We start from the raw sequence: 22701 nt of genomic DNA on the forward strand, positions 1-22701 counted from the left end.
CAAAACTTGCACGCATGCAAGGCTTGTATACGTATTTTGTAAGAAGTATTTGCAGAAAGGGCTATAGAAAGGCCTTTGCGTGACATTTATTTTAAAAATAGACAACGTGTCAACTCTTTAGCCCCACGAAAACTGTTTTAAAAATGATGAGCCCCAATGGTAGCATGTCAATGATGTATTATTTAACGCTACATACTTACTCACTTTTAGGACAAGTATCAGAATGCCGGTGCGCAAGGTGTTTTTGAGTTACATCTGGGATACATACGTATTGCCAGATTGAAATCTGTGTTGCTTAAAGAAAGAATCGCTGAAATACAACCTGCAACTCTCCGCTATCTGAAGCTTGGTGATCCACCCATGGTGCTGTAGTGTAACAGTCCTCTGTGCATAGCCAACAGGTGTGTCAAAGCGTGGCTATCTACAATGGATGAATACTGGAGCACGTACAAACAACATGTGTGGGAGTTAACACTATCACCAATACCCAGCTTACATATCGCCTTGAAATGTTTGACTGAAGATTATTTCATAAATAAAGATTTCGTATGGTATGACAGAGAATTGTATGATCTTTTGAATGCCATCAGTATCCTAATAGTACAAAGTGATATGAGGAGGGGTAATCGTGAAGTCCTATTTAGAGCTGTTGACTTTATAGCAGTAAAAATTTCAAAACTTGTGACGCTGTGACAAATTACCTAGTAATATCTGTAGGGTGTGTCATATTATATATACGCTGTAAAAGTCCGCAATCTCACCAACAACACCAACAAACTGTGTACCATGATACTGTAAAGTTTACCCTGTTTATGTGTTGCTAACTTTCTTTATTTTTAATAAAATTACTCTAAACAAAACCGTTGTCTTTCATTTCATGGGATGCCGGGGCTGACAAACGTCTGTTAGCGGTGTAAGGAAGATTTATTATGAAACAAGTTTGGTCGAAAGCTTCAGAAGTGCTAAAGCACTGTTTAGTAGGGGTTTTGTTGAAAATGATCATGTAAACATAGCGCAGGTGAAGGCGTAGTTATCTAAGGAAAGGCATGTTCACTCCATAAGCCAGTCAGGAAGTGTTTTAAGAGGAGACCGACCATCATAAAATGCGCAGCTAGATTACCAATGGCAGGCAGACATAATCAGTCTTCAAGATCTATAATGATGGAGCTTGATATATATTAATGGTAGGATATATGATCCAAGTACGCCTTTGAGAAAATGCTTAGCGATAAAACTGGTATTAGCATCACACAGCCTTTGAAGCCATCTTCAAGAAAGGACGAACTCCTCAAAAACTGTAAACTGATGATGAAAAATAAATTTTAAACAAGTTGTTTCAGAAATTATTAAAAAGGCACGCATTTCAACATTTTGTCACACACCTTGAGGTTAGAGTGCTGACTTTCAGGAAGCGCCCCAAGACTTGGCTCTTCGATCAGTAGCACCCCCCCAGCGTCTTGAGACCCTTCCAGGTGAGTAGCGCGCTTAACAAATTACTGATTGATTGATTGAGAGTGGTGGTGATAGTAAATTTAACAGAACTTTAAAATCTAGGATGCAGAGATATTTCACAGCCTACAACACTTACTGCTATGTGGACATTCTACATGCATTTGTATATGTTCATAATGTCAGTTATCACCTAACCATCAAAATGTCTTGAGTAGAGGTAACACCTGATAATTCCTTAGAGGTGTGGAGAACGGTATACAGGAGCCGATTCACTGACGACGTGAAGGAGCCTGTTTTAATAGAAGATGATCATGTTAGAGTGTCAAAGTTAAAAGAGGTATTTAAGAAGACTTTTAGTGAAGAAATATTTTTAGTGGAGAGTGTAGACCTTAAAGAAGTTGTATATATTTGCTGGTTAAAGGATTACGATTGTGAAACTTCGTTGGGTGCCTTTTACAATGAAGGGTTACAAAAGGTCCTGCACAGTCCCAACATGGTGTACAGGGTTGAAAAGATTCTGAAAGGAAAGGTAGAGGGCTAACAAACAGGCCTTTGTCAAATGGAGCAGGTGGGTGCTGGTCATCTCCCTGCAGGACATATGAGCACGGTGAGCTCTGAACATGACAATATGGAGACAGCTTCATTTCACATCACCTTGCCATCCAACACTTCAAAGGGCATGCTTCCTGACAATCAATTTTCTAATTATACAGTGAAACTCACTACACCAGTGGACCTAAAAGGGGACTGGGAAGTAGCCCTAACTGAAACACAATACCCGAGACCATGGAATACATTTACTAAGCTCAAGCCAAATTTACTACAAAGCGTGATCAGGACCCGTTAATCATCCACACAAGCTTTCCTCACAGCCATTACCCCAGCGTCACAGTGGTGGTTGAGGCCATCAAGAAATCCATAGCCAGCATCGAAAAGTATTTAAATAGTCAGCTGGTATTAGAAAACATTAGAAGGAAGGTATTTCTTAAAACTCAAATTTGCGATACAGTTTAGCTGTACGGGTAAATTAAGAAGGGTTTAGGCACAGTACAACATATAAAAAGCAATGCAGAACCGGACCTTTATGCCCCAGTATTAATGGGGGGGATTCTATACTTTCTATGTGTATGGCAATATTCTAGAGCTGCAGAGGGTCAGGGAGAGTTATTCACCATTGTTAAGGTGGGTGCAAGTGAAGGGAAATATAACTTTGTGGTTAATATTCAATATATCAAATCGCACTATATAGCAATTTCTAAAAATCATTTAGACACTATGTTGAACATAATCGTCGAAGACCAGTCTGAACAGGTTTCCATTAAATACAGGAAAATGTTTCTAAAGCTTTATTTGAGGCTGCAAAGTGACAGCAAATATTAAGAAGTAATCATGGTGATCATGAAGACACATGGCAACCCCACTCTGAACAGGGACTATTACTGACACCAGGCCGGGTACGGAGGCTATTATTGTTTCAAGGAAAGAGACTATGAAATTGCACGTTAAATTGGCCGCCGTGAACATTGCCCAGGATGTGGTTTGATCTGTGATGTCCACTGTTTCCGATTGCATGACCAAACTACCTCAAGAAAGATCGGGACTTGTGTACTGACCAAGCATTAAAAGAAAGCAAAGGGCTTTGAGGCATAGCGGGGCCGCCAGTGCCCTACAAAAAAGGAGACGGTCTTCCAAAGGTGCTCACAAAAGAAGATTTGTAAGGTGGAAGAGAGCCTTGAAGAACAAGAGAACACCCGCTAATGTAAATATTTTTGAAAACACAATAACCTGAAACCATGGCCTTCATGCACTACCATCAGGAGAATGTGTGAAATCAGAGTTAAATTTGTTTTCTCTAAAGCCCATTTTTTGTATCAGGGTCCACAGATATGAATCTGGAGCGCAACAACATGTTGCTGCATCTTGTCTGTAAAAGCACAAAAGCGGATGGTACCAACATAGGGGCCGCCACTAAAGTAGTGACGATCGCAACTACGTTTAATCAGGTGGACATTACCCTTGACGACCGACTCATCAATCAAAGTGATAACATGCATGCCTACAGATCCTACATTGACGGTCTTCCAACTTATGGCAGTGAAACCCAGGGGATACAACTTTCAGCAAGACTCTTCTACAAGGACACTTTTGCACATTTTGAAGACAAGGAGCTGAACGGCAACAATACATGTTTTGTGAAAAGAGTGAGCTTTGCCACCGGCAGTAGACAGTTTGACCTCCTGAGGCATATACATTTAGACCTTTTCTTCCAAGATAAACTACTCTTCAATAATATCTGTTAGAAATGTAGGTACCTGTTCCTGCACAAAAACAATCATCCCCGAAATGCAGGCATCTTTGCACCATGGTGCAAGGGTGCCTGCGTTGGCACATGGCAGCAATTTGTGCACCAGCGCAAGGGAAAAGGACAGGAATGCACCATATCCCATACATATGGTGCATTTCTGCCCTTGTATTTTGATGCAAGGCAGCACAGCGCAGCAAGAAGGCTTGCGGCACTGCCCTGCACCAAAACATTGTAAATCTGGCCCTGGGTCTCTATTTGGCAGAGGTATACATCCTTGTCCACATAGGGACCACAATTCTAGTCAGGATAAGACACTACACAACCTAAATTATCCTGTGGTCACCGTCTGGTAGCGTGGCACAGAGCACGCATGCCTAACTTAGAAGGTAATGTGTAAAGTATTTGTGCAATAACTCATACAGTAAAACAGAGAACACATCATAAAAAGTACTCCACAGCAGTTTAGCTAATATTTATGCAAATAAAATAAGAACAAAAAGATCAAGATCCAATGTACGCAAGTACATTTATCACTTTTAGGGAGATTCAAATAGTCTGAATCCACAAAAATCTGTGGATGCATTGGTTTTAGCACAAGGTACCTGGTGTGTGTCAAAAATAACGACACAGAAAGCAACTGAGGAAGAAGAGCGTTGAAAAACAAATCAATGCCTCAATTTTGCCAGCGCAACGGAAGCGAAACGTCTATTCTTTACAAGCGGCCAGGTGAAATGTCGATTCTTTCCAGGCTACAAAGTGATGCTTCAATTTTCTGTTGTGGAGCCTTGGTCCTCACTGTGATGCAGAGATTATTTAATGCCCACGGGTGATACATGGGAAATTCAGATGCTCTCTGTAGAAGAGGCTGGCCATGCTTTAATTTTCCAGCTGCGAGGCACGCGCTGTATTGAATTTGGCAGGTATTGCATTGGTTTTCAGATTCTCTGGTTTCCTTGGAGAGATGAAGACTTTGATGGCCCTGAGACTTCCGAAACAGGAGGCAAGCATAATCTAAGCCCTTGGAGAGCATTTTAGGAGGAAGGCGGAGTCCTTCAAGCAAAGTTAGGAACAGCAGGCAGCAGGGCAACAAACAGGAAAGCAGTCATTCAAAAAAGCAGTTCAGATGAGTCCTTTGGGTAGCACATCAAAGCTTCCTGACAGAGTCCAGTTGCAGGTCCAGAAGTGTCTGATTTGGTGCGGTCACTGACCCAGTATATTACCCAAAATGACTTTAAAGTGGAGGAGACTTTAAAGAGTTGGTTTGAAGTGCACAAGTTCCCCTTTCAACCCAGCACTGTCTGCTTTCTAAAAATGGCATTCCTGAAATAGTTATGTAAAATCCAACTCCACCAGTAAGCAGGATTTCTTACTACCATTCTACCCATATCAAATATGGCAAGTCTATTCCTCTCAGATCAGAAATTACCGCAGCACATAAGGGGCTGGCTTCACAGTAGTGAAAATCGACTTTCTGAGTTTTTTGCTACCATGACATGTAAAACTTAGAAGTAAACGTCCTGCCTTTTACTGACATAGCACCCTGCCTTATGGGATACCTGGGGCCTACCTTAGAAGTGACTTATATGGAAGAAAAGGCATCCTTAAGGCTTGGCAAGTAGTTTTAAATGCAAAGTTGAAGTGATAGTGAAACTATACACACAGACTTAGTAATGGCAGACCTGAGACTGTGAAGGGGCTACTTATGTGGGAGGTAAAATAGGTGCTGCAGGCCCACTAGTAGCATTTGATTTACAGGTCCTGGGCACATCTAGTGGACTTTGCTAGGGACTTTTAGGTAAATGAAACATGCCAATTGGGTATGAGCCAATGTTACCATGTTTAGGGGAGAGAGCACAGCACTTTGCACTGGTCAGCAGTTGTAAAGTTCACAGAAACCTAAAACCAGCAAAAATCAGATCAGAAAAAGGGAGGGAGAAAGGCAGAAAGTTGGGGGAAGACTACCCTAAGGCTGTCCGGTGTAACAATATCGATATTAAAATCATACTTAACCACAACAAGGACGCTTTCTGTCTCATTAGGAGGGATGCGGAACAGTATAAATTGGTTATACTGTCTGCTAGTTGTTTTGTAAAGAGAGTGTCCCCAAATGTCAGATTGGCTCACACCAAATCTTTACAGCTGTCGAAGGCCAAGTAAGCCCTTAAGAGTGAATGTAAATGTGGTTGTATTCTCTGTATTTGACTAAGTCATTCAGATCAATCATGCCCAGCAGATTTTGTTTAAAATATTGTAAAATGGACACTTTTCAGATTCAGAATTTCTTAAACGACAATAAATACGCCAAGAAATCCTTTTTAGGTGGTTTTCCAAGCAACTCTCTGCCTGGGGAGATAGGGTCAGAAAGACCACGCACCCTCATCTTTAACACTACAAAGAAGGAACTCGCTGCCCTGTTTTTAGAGGTTACAACGTTTGACAGCGCACGTGTGTTCCCCGAGCATTGTATTTATACAAGACCTATATTCAAGTATGTAAACAAAACTGCAGAGAGGGTGGAGTACAATAGAAAACAGGTACAGGATTCTCTCACTGTCTCATGCGGGTAGCATTGTACATATTTTATTAGTAAAATGTCCGAGGGTGCAACATTTCGAAATTTTTTAAATCTATGTTTAAACGATCTAGTTACCAATGATCGTGTTGTTATGATCTTTGTGAAAGAAAACTGTAGGTCTATATCAAGTGTTGGTAAAACAGATTACCCAGTTTGTCAAAAATGTAAGGTTGTGTAACTCCTCTTATGTGTAATGATAGCTGTCTAAAATAAAATAAAACAATACATATTGTTAAAAAAAGACTGAGAATACAGAGTCTGCATCTTTATTGTGATGCACGTGCACCTATTTAAACTGTTAATAAAAGGTTTATTTACACTGTAGTGCTTGTAACACAAACAACACAACAATAACATTTACTAAAGAAATAAAAGAAGAAAAAATGTCAAATGTTAACTGTGGCATAACTATACACACAAATGTACACGCATATACACCACTTCAAAATTCATAAGAAATATTAGAGAGGTAACCATGTATTCATTTTGAACAGTGTCTTTTTTGGTTCCAGAAGTTGGACAGAGATGGTCCTTGAGGGGGATAGCTGGGGCAAAAAGTTGATGTTGCCACCATAGGTCATGTGGTAAAAACAAACGGTGTTGGAGTACTTTGAGGGCTGTAAGTCAGGCCTTTTAAAGTTTCAAGCCAACAGCAGTGTTCAGCATTACCGACAATCATAGAAGGAATATTGAGTTCTGCAGCAGCTCGTAGAACCTATTCCCTACCTCTAGGCAACCTATAGGTGTTTTTTGTAGCAATAGTGCTTTGGGATGCATAAGACCTTTGACCAGGTCGTACATGTGGGAGCCTACAGTTGGCTGACATTTGTAGAGGAATTCTCCTTTCTCATTCCACAAGGCCAGGTCTTTAGAAACTGAGCGGCATATTTACAAAAAAGTGGCGCATTGCTCCCGATGTGCACCTTTTCTTGGGTCACCCCTGCCCCACCTAATGACACAATGGTCGCACCGTATTTACAATACAGTGCCCCAGGGCAGTCGTTAGGACAATAACATCAAAAATTGTGACCCTAGTGCAGCAAATTGCAGGGAGGCCCATTGATTAAAATGGGTGACCCATTTTAATGCCTGCTCTGAGCAGGCGTTAAAAAATTACAGGAAAAAATGGTGCAGTGACATGCTGTAAATTTTACTGTGCCATTTTTTCAGGCCTCCCTGTGCCGGAACGCTCTCTTTGCATACATTATGCCTGATGCAGGCATAATGGGGCACAAGGGATTGCAAAGTGGCGCAATGCAAGCATTGCGCTACTTTGTAAATACGGCATCTGGGAAAAGCCACCATAGCGTAAAACAAATGACGCTGTGGTGGCGCAAAGGCTAGGCTGCTAGGGGCTTGTAATTATACCCCTGACATTTTACTTAGCAGTGTTTGCGTGAGTCCTCTGAACATTTGACTTATATTTTTTAAATGTTCTTCATCAAAGGTATTTGAGGATGCTGGCAGTTCCGGAGGTGTTGAATGGGGTGGTGGAGGTTGCTCAGAGTCAGGGCCATATAGAGGCAACCTGTTTCTTTCATCACTCCTCTGCCTGTAATACTTTAAAAGGTTTTGAAGAGCATTTGAGTAAAGACCTGCTTTTTCATAAGATTTTAAATCATTATGGTTGAAAATGTCCTTAATCTCGGCATCCAGGCGCTGAGTCTAATTTTTCCGTAAATCCAAGGCATCAACCGTGGTCGCCCCAACTGTTCCAACTGTTTCTGTGGCATCAAGTACATTTTTGAGGCGTTCGCCATCAGTTCCTGCCTAAGAGGCATGTGATTAGGGGTATAGCTATGGCCAACTACAAACCTATAAAACCTCTCTACTGCTTTATCAGTTTCTTTTTAGAAATGAGGGAAGTCTATTTATTATTGAGATTATTGATAAGGTGGTGCTTCTTCTTCAAAACAATGAACCTGTGCTCTGATATAAGGACATTACCTTTTAGGATTTTTAGGGTGATTTTTAAATTGCAGCCACTAAATCGCTGAAGCCGCACACAGCATGGCTTATCTTTGCTGGGGCCTGCCCGTTAGGAGGGCTAAATTTCAGCATAAACACCGCAATATGGTCAATACCTTGCATTATAGGTCTAGAGTGTAAAAGTTCCTGGAGTCTCTTTAACAATTCTTTTTATAGGTTTTGAACTTGGTTTTAAGCATGGAAGTGACTGGGAGGTCTGCCTGCTGTCTGTAGTCTTCCAGAGTCTTCCAGTGCATTGAGTTTTAAGTCTACCAGTAAGTATCCATGGGGGTTCTCTGTAGCGTCAATGCTTCCATGAAAAAGTGTGTGTTTCAGTGGTACATTAGTTTAGCTATAACAGATATCTGTTGCTTGTCACAGGTTTTAAAAAATAAAATAAAACCCAATAAGAGGCATTGAGAGCTATCGACCGACTGTTCTTACTCTTGTAAATAGGTTCTGCATGATGTAACATATCCTTAAATTGAGATGGTGTTAATTTTGAGTAAAAGCTTCCTCTATCTCCGGGTGATCCCCACCTTTGCTCATAAGATTGTCTACAATTACCATGTTTGCAAGGTGTGTAAGTAACAATGCATTGTCGTTTGGACTATTTGGGATGCCTTCTAGAAATTTGATGTGTCTCAACCTTAGGGATAGTGCTGCATAAAAATCTTACCAGCATGAATAAAGCATAACAATATTAATAGGGGTCTGAGATAAAACATTAGGGCCCATATTTATACTTTTTGACGCAAAACTGCGCTAACGCAGTTTTGCGTCAAAAAAATTAGGCCCGGCTAACGCCATTCTGAAGCACCATGCGGGCGCTGTATTTAATCAATGACGTTAGCCGGCGTTAGCCGCCGGCGCTGCCTGGTGTGCGTGGAAAAAAACGACGTACACCAGGCAGCGCCGGCGTAGGGGGATATGGGGCTTGGGCGTCAAAAAATGGGGCAAGTCAGGTTGAGGCAAATTTTTCGCCTCAACCCGATTTGCGCCATTTTTTTTCACTCCCAACCCCCATAGAAATGACTCCTATCTTAGCAAAGACAGGAGTCATGCCCCCTTGCCCAATGGCCATGGCCAGGAGACTTATGTCCCCTGGGCATGGTCATTGGGCATAGTGGCATGTAGGGGGGCACAAATCAGGCCCCCCTATGCCAATTTTTTTTTTTTTTTTAAATGACTTACCTGAACTTACCTAAATGTCCCTGGGATGGGTCCCTCCAGCCTTGGGTGTCCTCCTGGGGTGGGCAAGGGTGACAGGGGGTGTCCCTGGGGGCATGGGAGGGCACCTCTGGGCTCCTTCCGAGCCCACAGGTCCCTTAACGCCTGCCTTTTGCAGGCGCTAAAAAACGGCGCAAAAGCGGCCGTAGGTTATTTTTTTTGACCCACCCACTCCCGGGCGTGAATTTTGCCCGGGAGTGTAAATACGGCGCACATGCCTCAGAGTCAATTTTTTAGACGTGAACGCCTACCTTGCATATCATTAACGCAAAGTAGGTGTCCACGCTAAAAAATGACGCAAACTCCATGGACTTTGGCGCTAGACGCGTCTAATGCCAAAGTATAAATATGGAGATAGTTTTGCGTCGGAATTGCGTAAAAAAAAACGACGCAATTCCGGCGCAAACGGAGTATAAATATGCCCCTAGGAGTATTTTCTAATAGTTTTTTTTATAAAATAGCTTTTACCGCAGTTTGAGAGGCATGCTAAAACGCAGTAGAACAGGTGTTGCAGCCGGATGCCCATAGGCAGTGGCCGAGACTCTAATGACCCTTCAGTAACTGTATGGCAGTGTTTTGTAGTCATCAGTCAGGACCCTTTTATCAAACAATATATGCAAGGTTTTATGCAAAGGCACAGTTGTAATTTCCCACAGTTTTTTGGATTGGATGATGCTAGGTTGTTTTACAACAATCGTTTTATCGTTTTCACTGTCGGCCGAGGCAGAGTATTTATTCACCACATCCTTTAGACTGTCAAGATTTATTTGGACTGTGTAGCTAACATTTAGGGTGATGCCTTTGACTTTCATACCTACTGCATTTTTTGAAGTACGATAACTGTGGGTTTTGGGACCAGCTGAGGTAAATTCAATGATATACTCGTTGTTCCCAAGATTGCTGGTCAAATCGCCTAAATAATCACTGAGCTGAGTATCTTCATCCACTAGTTTGCTCACAAAAAGAACAGACTCTGTATTGTGATACATACACCGATCCTGAAGTTAATCCACCATATTTTAAAGTTGTAAACAGGCGTGAGCGGTTGTAAAACAGGCAGTGAAGACGTTTATATTGTTACAAGTTGTGGGGTACTCTTTCTCCTATTTCCAACACAGAGACGCGGTTTCACCATTGATAAACTCGCAGCTGAACACCTCATAAGATGCCCCTAAAAAATATTCAAACAGATTATCAGGATCTGTGATGATGGTGGTGTTTGAAAAGTTTGTACGCTGAGCAAATTTTACCCATATGGAATTGAGGCACAGTTTAGCTAACTGTCATCTACTCTGGTCTCAAGCACATACCCTCATGAGAGTAGTACTCATCAATATATTTTTACTTCCAGGTCTTAATAATACACCATTCAGGAAACCCCAAAGCCTCCTGCTTATCTCTGAGAAATAAGTTAGTATTCTCAGAAAAGAGCTGGGTCGTAGTATGTTTAAAGTGTCAAACTTAATGTATTTTTCCAAGTTTGCAGCCTTTCTCCAAGGCTGCCTGCACCCATGTCACAGTGATCACTCTTTGCTCTTCAGGGTGTCTGCACTCGCTAGTCTGTTTACTTTCACTGAATGTTCAACATAGGGGAAACATTAATTTGCCTTCGACTCTAGGTAGTACGGGGAAGTAAAGTTTCTCTGGTGGGTAGACTTGACCGGTTCCCAGGATGCTTGTTTCTGGTCCAGGGAGGACCTGGCTTGGCAGTTCGGGCTGGACTGTTCCAATGAGGAACAGGGTCAATGCTGATTTGCATATGGCTGGGTCCAAACTGGGGTGGCATTGTGAGCAAAAGAACAATGGATTAAACCCAGATCTGTGACTGGGGGTGAGTGTTTGCATTGTTCAGCACTCCGTTCGTCATCCTTTTGTGTTGCTAGACTTGACATTTAACCAATCCAAAGTATTCATTGAGGGATTTAAATTCCCTATGTATAATGCAGGGGTGCCGTAAGGGGTATAACTTCATCTTGTTCACAAATGGGTACAGGCTTGTGAAATTGTAGTAATGTATTTTTCCACCCTCTCCATTGGCTCTGTACAGTGGTATAGCATGTGTACGCCCCCCAAATAAGGTGTCATAGGGCTACAAAGGTTTTGTTAACTCTTTACTCTTAATGGAGGAGCAGAGTTCTGCATTTTATGGTAACATCTTGAGCCACTAATGCTCCCAGAGGGTTCTCAGAACAAAACAGCAGTTTAAAAGATATTGGGGGTGATTCTAACCCTGGCGGTCGGTGATAAAGCGGCGGCCAATCCGCCAACAGACCGGCGGTCCAAAAAATGGAATTTCTGACCCTGGCGGGAACCGCCAACAGAGACCGCCACATTAACACTCCGACCGCCACGGCGGGACCGACAAACAGCGTGGCGGTCACCGGCAACATCCAGGCGGCAGACAATGTTCCGCCCACACTATCATGACCGGCCAATCCGCCACCTTTTCCGGGGCGGGAGCACCGCTGATAAAAACACGGCGGAAACAGACTATGAATGGGAAAACGCGCACCTCTACGCACTCCACGAGGAAGGAGGACAGCATGGAACCCGAATTAAACATCCTACCTACTCTCGTCTACCTGCTCATCTACCACAAGTACGAACGCCGCCGCAGACGACAACGGTGAGTACTGCACCTACGACACAGGGGAGGGGGAGGGGGGAGGACGAAAGGTCACGTGCACACACATACGCGATACACCCACACCCCCAAACCATATACACACCAATGCAGAGCAACAAGTCACAGTGAACCCACCCAAACCCCCGTAAAGAAAACAAGGACATAATTAAATAGTGACTCGAAATTTATGGGAAAAAAAAACCACTGATAAGTCACGGTCAAATAGCAATAACAACTCAAAAATCCAAATTCAATATCCAGTTCATACGAAAAACCGAGGCAATAAGTCCTGCACAACTAACGAGATTCAAAGTGTCCGTGGGCCAAAGTGTAGCAACACAAGGGCAAAGCCCACACAAATGATGAAATAACTACAGGCACCTCAGGGGGAAGGGAAGGGGGGGGCACCACAGCCACATGAGTCCACAACGCCAGATCCACGAAGGGGCCACCATGCCCACTCGGTCATCCTGGGGAGTGCAAAGCCACAGTCTCTCAAGTCTCTACAGTGGGTGGGTTGCCCACTCGGCCATCCTGGGGAGTGCAAAGCCACAGTCTCTCAAGTCTCTACAGTGGGTGGCTTGCCCACTGATCAATCCTGAGGAGTGCAAAGCCACAGTCTCACAAGTCTCTACAGTGGGTGGCTTGCCCACTGATCAATCCTGGGGAGTGCAAAGCCACAGTCTCACAAGTCTCTACAGTGGGTGGCTTGCCCACTGATCAATCCTGGGGAGTGCAAAGCCACAGTATCACAAGTCTCTACAGTGGGTGGCTTGCCCACTCGGCCATCCTGGGGAGTGCAAAGCCACAGTCTCTCAAGTCTCTACAGTGGGTGGCTTGCCCACTGATCAATCCTGGGGAGTGCAAAGCCACAGTCCATCAGGTGGATTACAGTCTCCACTGGTCAAGGAGGATGCATGGTGGGCACAGTGAACCGTTAACAGTGCTTGAGATGGCGGGGCCCAGCGGAGCGGTGCTTGGGATGGAGGGCCCAGCGGAGCGGTGCTTTGGATGAAGGGCCCAGCGGAGCGGTGCTTGAGACGGTGGTGCCCAGCGGAGCGGTGTTTGAGATGGCGGGGCCCAGCGGAGCGGTGCTTGAGACGGCGGGGCCCAGCGGAGTGTTGCTTGAGACGGCGGGGCCCAGCGGAGCGGTGCTTGAGACGGCGGTGCCCAGCGGAGCGGTGCTTGAGATGAAGGGCCCAGCGGAGCGGTGCTTGGGATGAAGGGCCCAGCGGAGCGGTGCTTTGGATGAAGGGCCCAGCGGAGCGGTGCTTGAGACGGTGGTGCCCAGCGGAGCGGTGTTTGAGATGGCGGGGCCCAGCGGAGCGGTGCTTGAGACGGCGGGGCCCAGCGGAGTGTTGCTTGAGACGGCGGGGCCCAGCGGAGCGGTGCTTGAGACGGCGGGGCCCAGCGGAGCGGTGCTTGGGATGAAGGGCCCAGCGGAGCGGTGCTTGGGATGAAGGGCCCAGCGGAGCGGTGCTTGAGATGAAGGGCCCAGCGGAGCAGTGCTTGAGACGGCGGGGCCCAGCGGAGCGGTGCTTGAGACGGCGGGGCCCAGTGGAGCGGTGCTTGGGATAAAGGGCCCAGCGGAGCGGTGCTTGAGATGAAGGGCCCAGCGGAGCGGTGCTTGGGATGAAGGGCCCAGCGGAGCGGTGCTTGAGATGAAGGGCCCAGCGGAGCGGTGCTTGAGACGGCGGGGCCCAGCGGAGCGGTGCTTGAGATGAAGGGCCCAGCGGAGCGGTGCTTGAGACGGCGGGGCCCAGCGGAGCGGTGCTTGAGATGAAGGGCCCAGCGGAGCGGTGCTTGAGATGAAGGGCCCAGCGGAGCGGTGCTTGGGATGAAGGGCCCAGCGGAGCGGTGCTTGAGATGAAGGGCCCAGCGGAGCGGTGCTTGGGATGAAGGGCCCAGCGGAGCGGTGCTTGAGATGAAGGGCCCAGCGGAGCGGTGCTTGAGACGGCGGGGCCCAGCGGAGCGGTGCTTGAGACGGCGGGGCCCAGCGGAGCGGTGCTTGGGATGAAGGGCCCAGCGGAGCGGTGCTTGGGATGAAGGGCCCAGCGGAGCGGTGCTTGAGATGAAGGGCCCAGCGGAGCGGTGCTTGAGACGGCGGGGCCCAGCGGAGCGGTGCTTGGGATGAAGGGCCCAGCGGAGCGGTGCTTGAGATGAAGGGCCCAGCGGAGTGGTGCTTGGGATGAAGGGCCCAGCGGAGCGGTGCTTGAGATGGCGGGGCCCTGTTCAGCGGTGCTCTTCTGCACGGCGGGGCCCTCTTCAGCGGTGCTCTTCTGCATGGCGGGGCCCTCTTCAGCGGTGCTCTTCTGCACGGCGGGGCCCTCTTCAGCGGTGCTCTTCTGCATGGCGGGGCCCTCTTCAGCGGTGCTCTTCTGCACGGCGGGGCCCTCTTCAGCGGTGCTCTTCTGCACGGCGGGGCCCTCTTCAGCGGTGCTCTTCTGCACGGCGGGGCCCTCTTCAGCGGTGCTCTTCTGCACGGCGGGGCCCTGTTCAGCGGTGCTCTTCTGCACGGCGGGGCCCTCTTCAGCGGTGCTCTTCTGCACGGCGGGGCCCTCTTCAGCGGTGCTCTTCTGCACGGCGGGGCCCTGTTCAGCGGTGCTCTTCTGCACGGCGGGGCCCTCTTCAGCGGTGCTCTTCTGCACGGCGGGGCCCTGTTCAGCGGTGCTCTTCTGCACGGCGGGGCCCTCTTCAGCGGTGCTCTTCTGCACGGCAGGGCCCTGTTCAGCGGTGCTCTTCTGCACGGCGGGGCCCTGTTCAGCGGTGCTCTTCTGCACGCCGTGGCCCTGTTCAGCGGTGCTCTTCTGCACGGCGGGGCCCTGTTCAGCGGTGCTCTTCTGCACGGCGGGGCCCTCTTCAGCGGTGCTCTTCTGCACGGCGGGGCCCTGTTCAGCGGTGCTCTTCTGCACAGCGGGGCCCTCTTCAGCTGTGCTCTTCTGCACAGCGGGCCCTGTTCAGCGGTGCTCGTCCAGTAGGTCAAGGGAGCCAGACCTGGCCTGGACTCCCTGCTCAGTCGCCCTCCGACCGTGCTGTTGCTGGACCCTTCGGTGACGGAGTCCTGGGCCCTTTGGTGTCCTTCCTAACACCAGGGATGGGGCTTGTGGGCCCCTCCTGCTCCGCGCTCCTGCTGGCTGACTCTTCCGCCCTGCTGCCCTTTCGCTCCTTAGATGGGGCTCTCGGGCCCTTGCCTCCCCTAGCTGTTGTGGCTGGTGAAGTGGGCGAACTTGGCTCCTTGGGGGCAGCCGTGTCAGTCCTCTCACGGCGGCCCTTCAGCTTCCTGGTCTTCTTGCCTGGTGGGGGGCTGGCTGTCCCCTTGCTGCTGATTGAGGTGTCACTGCTGGCAAAGGGTGGGCTCCAGAACCCATGCACCACAGTGACACTCGAAGCTGGGCTGGTGGTGGCTGAGGTGCTCTTGGGACTCTTTGCAGATGGAGGCGGTGGGTCAGTGGAGGGAAAGAGGTCAAGATTAGCAAGGAAAAGTTTCTTAGGACCAAGGTAAAAGGTAGGAGAAGTGGAGATGGAAGTGGAGGAAGAGGATGTGGTTGTAGGAGAGTCAGGTGTGCTGTCTTTGGGTGCAGGTGCATGTGCTGGAGGCTGTCGTGAGGTGGATGGCTGTTGGGTGGGTGGCTGCCTGCGTTTGTGTGTCTTGGAAGAGGGGGTGACAGACACAGTGGAGAGGACACAGGGGACGTGTAAATGGCAGTGGGGGTGGTGACTGCACGTGTGCGGACTGGACTGGAGGGTGTGCTGGTGATGGAAGCACTGGCTGATGGTGGTGTGCATGCAGGTGTGAGTGTAGACGTCACAGGGAGGGAGGAGGGGGACGAGGAGGAGGGGGACACAGAGGTGGTAGTGACTGTTGGAATGTCTGCATCTGGGTGTTGCTTGCTTGAATGCTTGTGGGTTCTGTGGTGCTTGTGTCTGGATAAGCTGCCCTTGGGTGTTGAGGTGTGTGCAGGCTGGTCTGATGGTGTGGATGGGATAGGCTGAGGAACAGGAGACAGAGACAGGGTGGAGGCAGTCAGAAGAGGGAGGCTGGAAACAGGGACAATGGCTGCCGTCAGTGCTGAGGCCAGAGTATTGAACGATCGTTGATGGGCAGTCTGACCCGAATGAATGCCCTCCAGGTAGGCATTGCTCTGATGCACCTCCCTTTCTACCCCCTGGATGGCGTTCAAAAGGGTAGTCTGCCCAACAATGAGTGTCCTGAGGAGATCAATGACCTCCTCACTGAGGGCAGCAGGGGTAACAGGGGCAGGGGCTGAGGTGCCTGGGGCGAAGGAGACGCCCGCCTTCCTGGGCGAGCGGGCACGGAGCGTAGGCTGAGGGGCTGCTGGGAGGGCGGGGCTGGTGCACTGGGTGGCGGCTGTACCTGTAGAGGCGGGGGGCCCGGATGTTGCCGCCACCGCTAGGGAGCTCCCATCCGAGGACGTGTCGCTGTCGCTGGTGTCACCACCGGTCCCCGTTGTGGTGCTCCCCTCGCCCTCCGGATCACTGGTGCCCTCGGTGTCTGTTCCTGGTCCCACCGGGGCCTTGTGACTTGCAGCTCCCTCGTGCTCCGATGCCAAATCTCCTCCGCCTGATGATGCTAATGCACACATGCACAAGAAGACGAAGAAGAAGGGTGGGGGGAGAAAAACGAAGACCAGGTTGAGTGCATGCAATGTCAACACCGTTGGCGGAGAGGACAGACACAGGAGCCTCATGCACTAAGCCGCGCATTCGGGGTACACTACTCAGTACTTCTGACTAGGACAACAGGTCTAGAGATGACAAAGGTGCACATGTGTGATGCTGGACCATCGATAGCTGTACTTGTCACCCTACAGAGGTGGGGGCCGGGAGCACAGGGCCATGCCTAAAGGAGAGGACTACACTACAGAAAGCGCCGTGGCCTAATGTCACCCCCAACCCTCCTCCCCCACCCAGACGCCTCCACTGCGCAGAGAGATAGCAGAATGTGCTGATACTCACCCCCTTGTGTCTGCTGTGATGTCCTCAAGCGCCCATCCAAATCAGGGTAGGCCACCGCCAGGATCCGGGACATCAGGGGGGTCAGGGTACGACTGGCACCCCTCCTAGGTTGGGAGGCCATCCCCAGCAGTGACTCAGCGGTCTTCCTGGTCCCGCGGCGGATGTCCTCCCACCTCTTGCGGCAGTGGGTGCCCCGTCTGTTGTGGACCCCCAGGGTCCGGACTTCCTTGGCGATGGCACGCCATATGTCCACTTTCTGATGGGCGCTGACCTATTTGACATGTACAGGGTGGGAAGGAGAAATCATCATATTCCTGCATGTTAGATGCGATTGGCCCCCCCTCCCCAACCTTGCCATATGGCACATGCTCTCATCTGTTGTGCGTTGCACTCATCATTCGCCCCCCACCCCACCAACTTAGCATCCACCCCACTCCACACAGGCATAGCCCATTCAATGTGCACCCAGTGGACTTACCTGTTGGTCTGGAGGACCGTAGAGTAACGCATACTGGGGGAGGACCCACGAGCTTCTCCAACTCTTCGGAACTGAAGGCGGGGGCCCTTTCCCCAGTCGCAGCAGCCATCGTCGCTTCCAGACCGAGGTCACAGCAGCACTTGCAGTATAGGTCCTCTCCTGTGGAAGATCAGGTCTCGAGTGATTAAGCAGATACAAAATGGCGGTCACGCCCGCGGCGGTGCGTACCGCGGCGGTGCGTACCGCGACCGCCGGCGCACCTCATTATTGGCTCCTGAAACCCATAGGCTTCAATGTTAGCCAATGCGGCTTCGTGTAGCGGTCTTTGACCGCCTACCGCCACGGTGTGCCACGCCAGCGCATTGACCTCACATCCCATTGTCCCACTTCACAGGTCAGGCAGCCGCCATTTCAAGGCCCCACATGGCATAATTTGTACTGCGTCACACAGGCCTAGGCCTTGCATTGCCACACATACACGCCTTTCAATACACAGATAATCGTCTGCTATGCATGCAGTGTTGAACGTACCTGTGACTTGCTTGACTCTGTGCTCCATGTTGTCCTTCCTAGGCACCGTCCGCTGGGACTTGCGAGGAGAAGGATGAATCCTCGCGTGTACCGACCGCTGGTGGACCTGTCGACAATGGAAGAACGCCACATCATACTACGATACCGACTTGACCGAGCCACTATACATGAACTGTGTGCCCAGCTGGAGCCAGCCCTGATGTCCCCCATCCGCCAACCCACAGGAATTCCCCCTCTAGTGCAGGTTCTGTCAGTCCTCCATTTTCTGGCAAGTGGCTCATTCCAGACAACAGTGGCCATGTCATCTGGAATGTCTCAGCCTATGTTTTCAAAAATCTTGTCTAGAGTGTTGTCTGCCCTGACGAAACACATGCGGCGCTACATTGTATTCCCTGAGGAGGTAGATTTGTCCACTGTGAAGGGTGATTTTTATGCCCTTGGACATATCCCCAACATAATTGGTGCCATTGATGGGACCCATGTGGCTTTAGTACCCCCAAAAGACGATGAGCAGGTGTACAGAAACAGAAAAAGTTACCATTCGATGAACGTCCAGGTGGTCTGTTTGGCTGACCAGTACATCTCCCATGTGAATGTCATGTTCCCTGGGTCAGTGCATGACGCGTATGTGATGCGAAATAGCAGCATCCCTTATGTGATGGAACAGCTACAGAGACAACGTGTGTGGCTAATTGGTGACTCTGGTTACCCCAACCTGCCTTGGCTATTGACCCCAGTGAGGAATCCCCGGACCAGGGCAGAGGAACGGTACAATGAGGCCCATGGGCGAACTAGGAGGATCATTGAAAGAACCTTTGGCCTCCTGAAGGCCAGGTTTAGGTGCCTACATATGACAGGGGGATCCCTGATGTACTCACCAAAGAAGGTGTGCCAGATCATTGTGGCCTGCTGTATGCTTCACAATCTGGCATTGCGACGTCAGGTGCCCTTCCTGCAGGAGGATGATCCAGATGGTGGGGTTGAAGCAGCTGTGGAGCCTGCGGAGAGTGAAGAGGAGGAAGACGAAGAGGACGACCCAGACAACAGGGACAGAGTTATCCAACAGTATTTTCAGTAGCACACAGGTAGGAATCACCCACGCCATTTAACTTTTACTGAATGCCCCCTGCATCTTTATTTTGTGTATTTCCCCCCAGTTCTTTTAAACTGAAGTTTACTTTTCCCTTCCCTTTTCAGTGCTGTATGACCCACTGCGTGACTTCAGCTTGGTTAGCCCATGGACTAATGCTTATGAACATCGGTATGTTGTCCACACATAAATTACAGAACATTATTGATAAGTAATGTGTTATACATTTGTAATTAATACAGGCTGGCTCCAGAATAATTTATGTGCAATGAGTGATTTATTTTTAGTGCTATATATTGGTACATGGTATTAAAACGGTGAAGGGTGAGAGTGGAGTTATGTCCATGGCAGAGTCCAGTTCTCGGTCGCACAGGTGCATTGTTCATATGGCTGTGGAAGGATGGAGCAGGGGCAGTTCAAGGTTGGACAGGGTGACACTGTGGGACAGTGGAATGACATCCGGGGGGATATTAGGCTGGCGGGGGTCTTGGCATCCTACTCTGTCTTCCTTTGAGATCTCAGGTTCCTCTTGCGGGGTGGTTGTTCTTCAGCAGGAGGTGGGGTTCTGGGGGCCCGTCGTTGTGTGGGGGCCTCCTGACCACTAGCGCCAGCGGAGGTGGTAGGCTGTTCCTGGCTAGTGACAGGGGCCCTTTGCGGTGCCACATGGTCCCGCAATGTGTTTTCTATCCGGTTGAGGGCCTGGACTATGGTCCCCATAGCGGTAGCGATGTCCCGGAGTTCATTGCTGAACCCCATGTACCGTTCCTCCTGCTGTGCCTGGATCTCGGTGAACCTGGCCAGTACGGTCGCCATCGTCTCCTGGGAGTGATGGTATGCTCCCATGATAGTGGTGAGGGCCTCTTGGAGAGTCGGTTCCCTGGGCCTGTCCTCGACCCCCTGTCGCACAGCAGCCCTCCCAGTTCCCCTGTTTCCCCGGGCCTCTGTCCCCTGGACGGTGTGCCCACTACCACTGCCCCCAGGTCCCTGTTGTTGTTGGGGTGTTGGGTCAGCCTGGGTGCCCTGTAGTGGCGGACACACCGCTGATTGACGCGTCCGCGAGACAGAGGCATGGGCCTGCTGGGTGGGAGCTGTGCTGGTGTTCCCAGAGGGGTTTGGGTCTGCTGTGGCCTGTGTCTGTGTGTGGGGAACCGACTGTCCAGAGGTCCCCGATGGTCCGGGCTGGTCGTCAGGTTCTAGGTCGACAGAGCTGCTGTCCTCGCTGGGGGCCTGTTCTGGGGGTGGGATGGACATCTCTGGACCCTCCGTGGCGGTGTGTTGGCGTTCGGGCCCTGCAGGGGTGAAGGAGTATGGTTATTGTTTCTGTGTGTGCCATGGCGTGCATTTTGAGTGCCCTTGTCCCCCAGTGCTGGCATTCCCTTGTGGGAGGTGTTGTGAGGGTTTGGGGGTGGTGTATGGGTATGTGCAATGGTCATGCTTTGGTGGTGGCTGTCTATGGTTTGTGTTGGCGTTCAGGGGTTGGTGTTGTTTAGGGTGGGTTGTGGTGGTGAGACATTGGCAGGGAGGTTATGTGCTGGGGGGTGATATTGGGGGTGAGGGAGGGGGGGGTTGGCATGCTGGTGGTTGGGGGGGGATGAAGTAGTTGAGATTCGACTTACCAGAGTCCATTCCTCCGTGTACTCCAGCGAGGCCATCAGGATGCAGGATGTTTACCACCTCTTGCTCCCATGCTGTGAATTGGGGTGGGGTGGGTGGGGGTCCACCGCCAGTCTTCTGCACAGTGATGTTGTGCCTGGAGATCATCGAGCGCACCTTCCCCCGTAGGTCGTTCCATCGCTTTCTGATATCTTCCCGATTTCTGGGATGCTGTCCCACAGCATTGACCCTGTCTACGATCCTTTGCCATAGCTCACCCTTCCTTGCTATGGTGGTGTGCTGCACCTGTGTGCCGAAGAGCTGGGGCTCAACCCTCATGATTTCCTCCACCATGACCCGGAGTTCTTGATCCGAAAACCTTGGGTGTCTTTGGGGTGCCATGGGGTGGTGTGGATGAGGTGTGGGGTGGTGTTTGTGGTGATGTGCGTGGTGATATGTGGTGATGTGTGCGTAGATGTGGTGTGGGTGATGAAGTTGGGTTCCTGTGTGTGTTGGGGTTTTCTATTGCTGTGCTCGCTATCTCTATCTCTCTCGCTCTCGCCTTCGCTCCGATTTCCAACTAGTGGGGGTTTGTGGGTGATGTGGGTGGGTGTTTTATAGTTGATTGGATGTGTGGGAGCGTTGTTTGTATGTGTCTCAGGTGTGCGTATTTCAGAATGTCCAATGTGGCAGTGTTTTGGAGCTGGGTGTGTATTTTGACTGCGACGGTGTGTACCGCCAATGGAATACCGCGGTTGAAAGACCGCCGCGTGGATTCGTGGGTCAGAATGGCATGGGCGTGTTTGTGTTGGCGTGACGGTGGAGGTTTGTTCATCTCCAGTTTTCCGCGGCCCGCTGATGTGGCGGCCTTCCTTGGATGTCGGATTTTTGGCGGTTTCACAGTTGGTGGTCAGAATGACCGTGGCGGTCTACCGCGGCCGCGGCGGTAGGATGGCGGACTTCTGACCGGCGGTAAGGGCCTTTTACCGCCGGGGTCAGAATCACCCCCATTGTGCTTTTAACAGAGAACATCTATGCAAGTGTTTAAATTTGGTACCCAACAGCTTATTAAACTTGTGGGTTTTTTAGCAGCTGGAACAACCATGGTAAAAGCAACCATAGTATTCAAAGGCCATTGGAATGCCGTTAATTACAATGTATCCATATAGGAAATATGGGCCCGCAAGGTATTCGCCACCCTGCAAAGCATGCTAGTTGAAGATGTTTTCATTTTCAGAGACATACATGAGCTATTGAATAGAGGGTGTAGAGTAACGCTTGTGCTTACCGTTATAGAGGTCAGGTGACACAAAAACTATGCTTTCAGGATATAAAAACATATGCTTGTAGATAGACATACACATGAAAGCCAGCGTGACATGCTGAAAAGGGTCGAAGTACTCTGTGGATTTTGTCATCTTGGGGGTATTGGAGTTCATAAACCTTTCTTGTTTTGTCATCTCGACAACCACATCTCTGAAGAGATTGCAGGCTTTTCTTAAGATGAATACATCTGCCTGACAGTAAGTTTTCAACTCAGTTTGAAAATGAATCAGCTTTTCACAGATTTTAACTTACCACTGTAAAACGTTCTCTTTCTACTCGCATATCATATACTCAACCCAATAGCTGTTGGGCAGAGGCATGGAGCCCCTTATAATTCTGATTAGCCAATGTGTTAAAAAAGGGAAATAATGCTTGCAGCCTGAAATACCAAAGGACTTTGGCATCTTGCTCAATTTCATGACCAGAAAATTCAAAGTATCTTTGAATCTTAGCTGAATCTTCTATGTAAAGAAACAGCTGTTAGCAGCATCACTTTGGAGCCCTGTAAGATGAGTTCTACAAGCACACTTTCAATCATGTTTTACAAAAT

This window comes from Pleurodeles waltl, chromosome 2_2, assembly GCF_031143425.1.
Source record: "Pleurodeles waltl isolate 20211129_DDA chromosome 2_2, aPleWal1.hap1.20221129, whole genome shotgun sequence".
Taxonomy (NCBI): Eukaryota; Metazoa; Chordata; class Amphibia; order Caudata; family Salamandridae; genus Pleurodeles; species Pleurodeles waltl.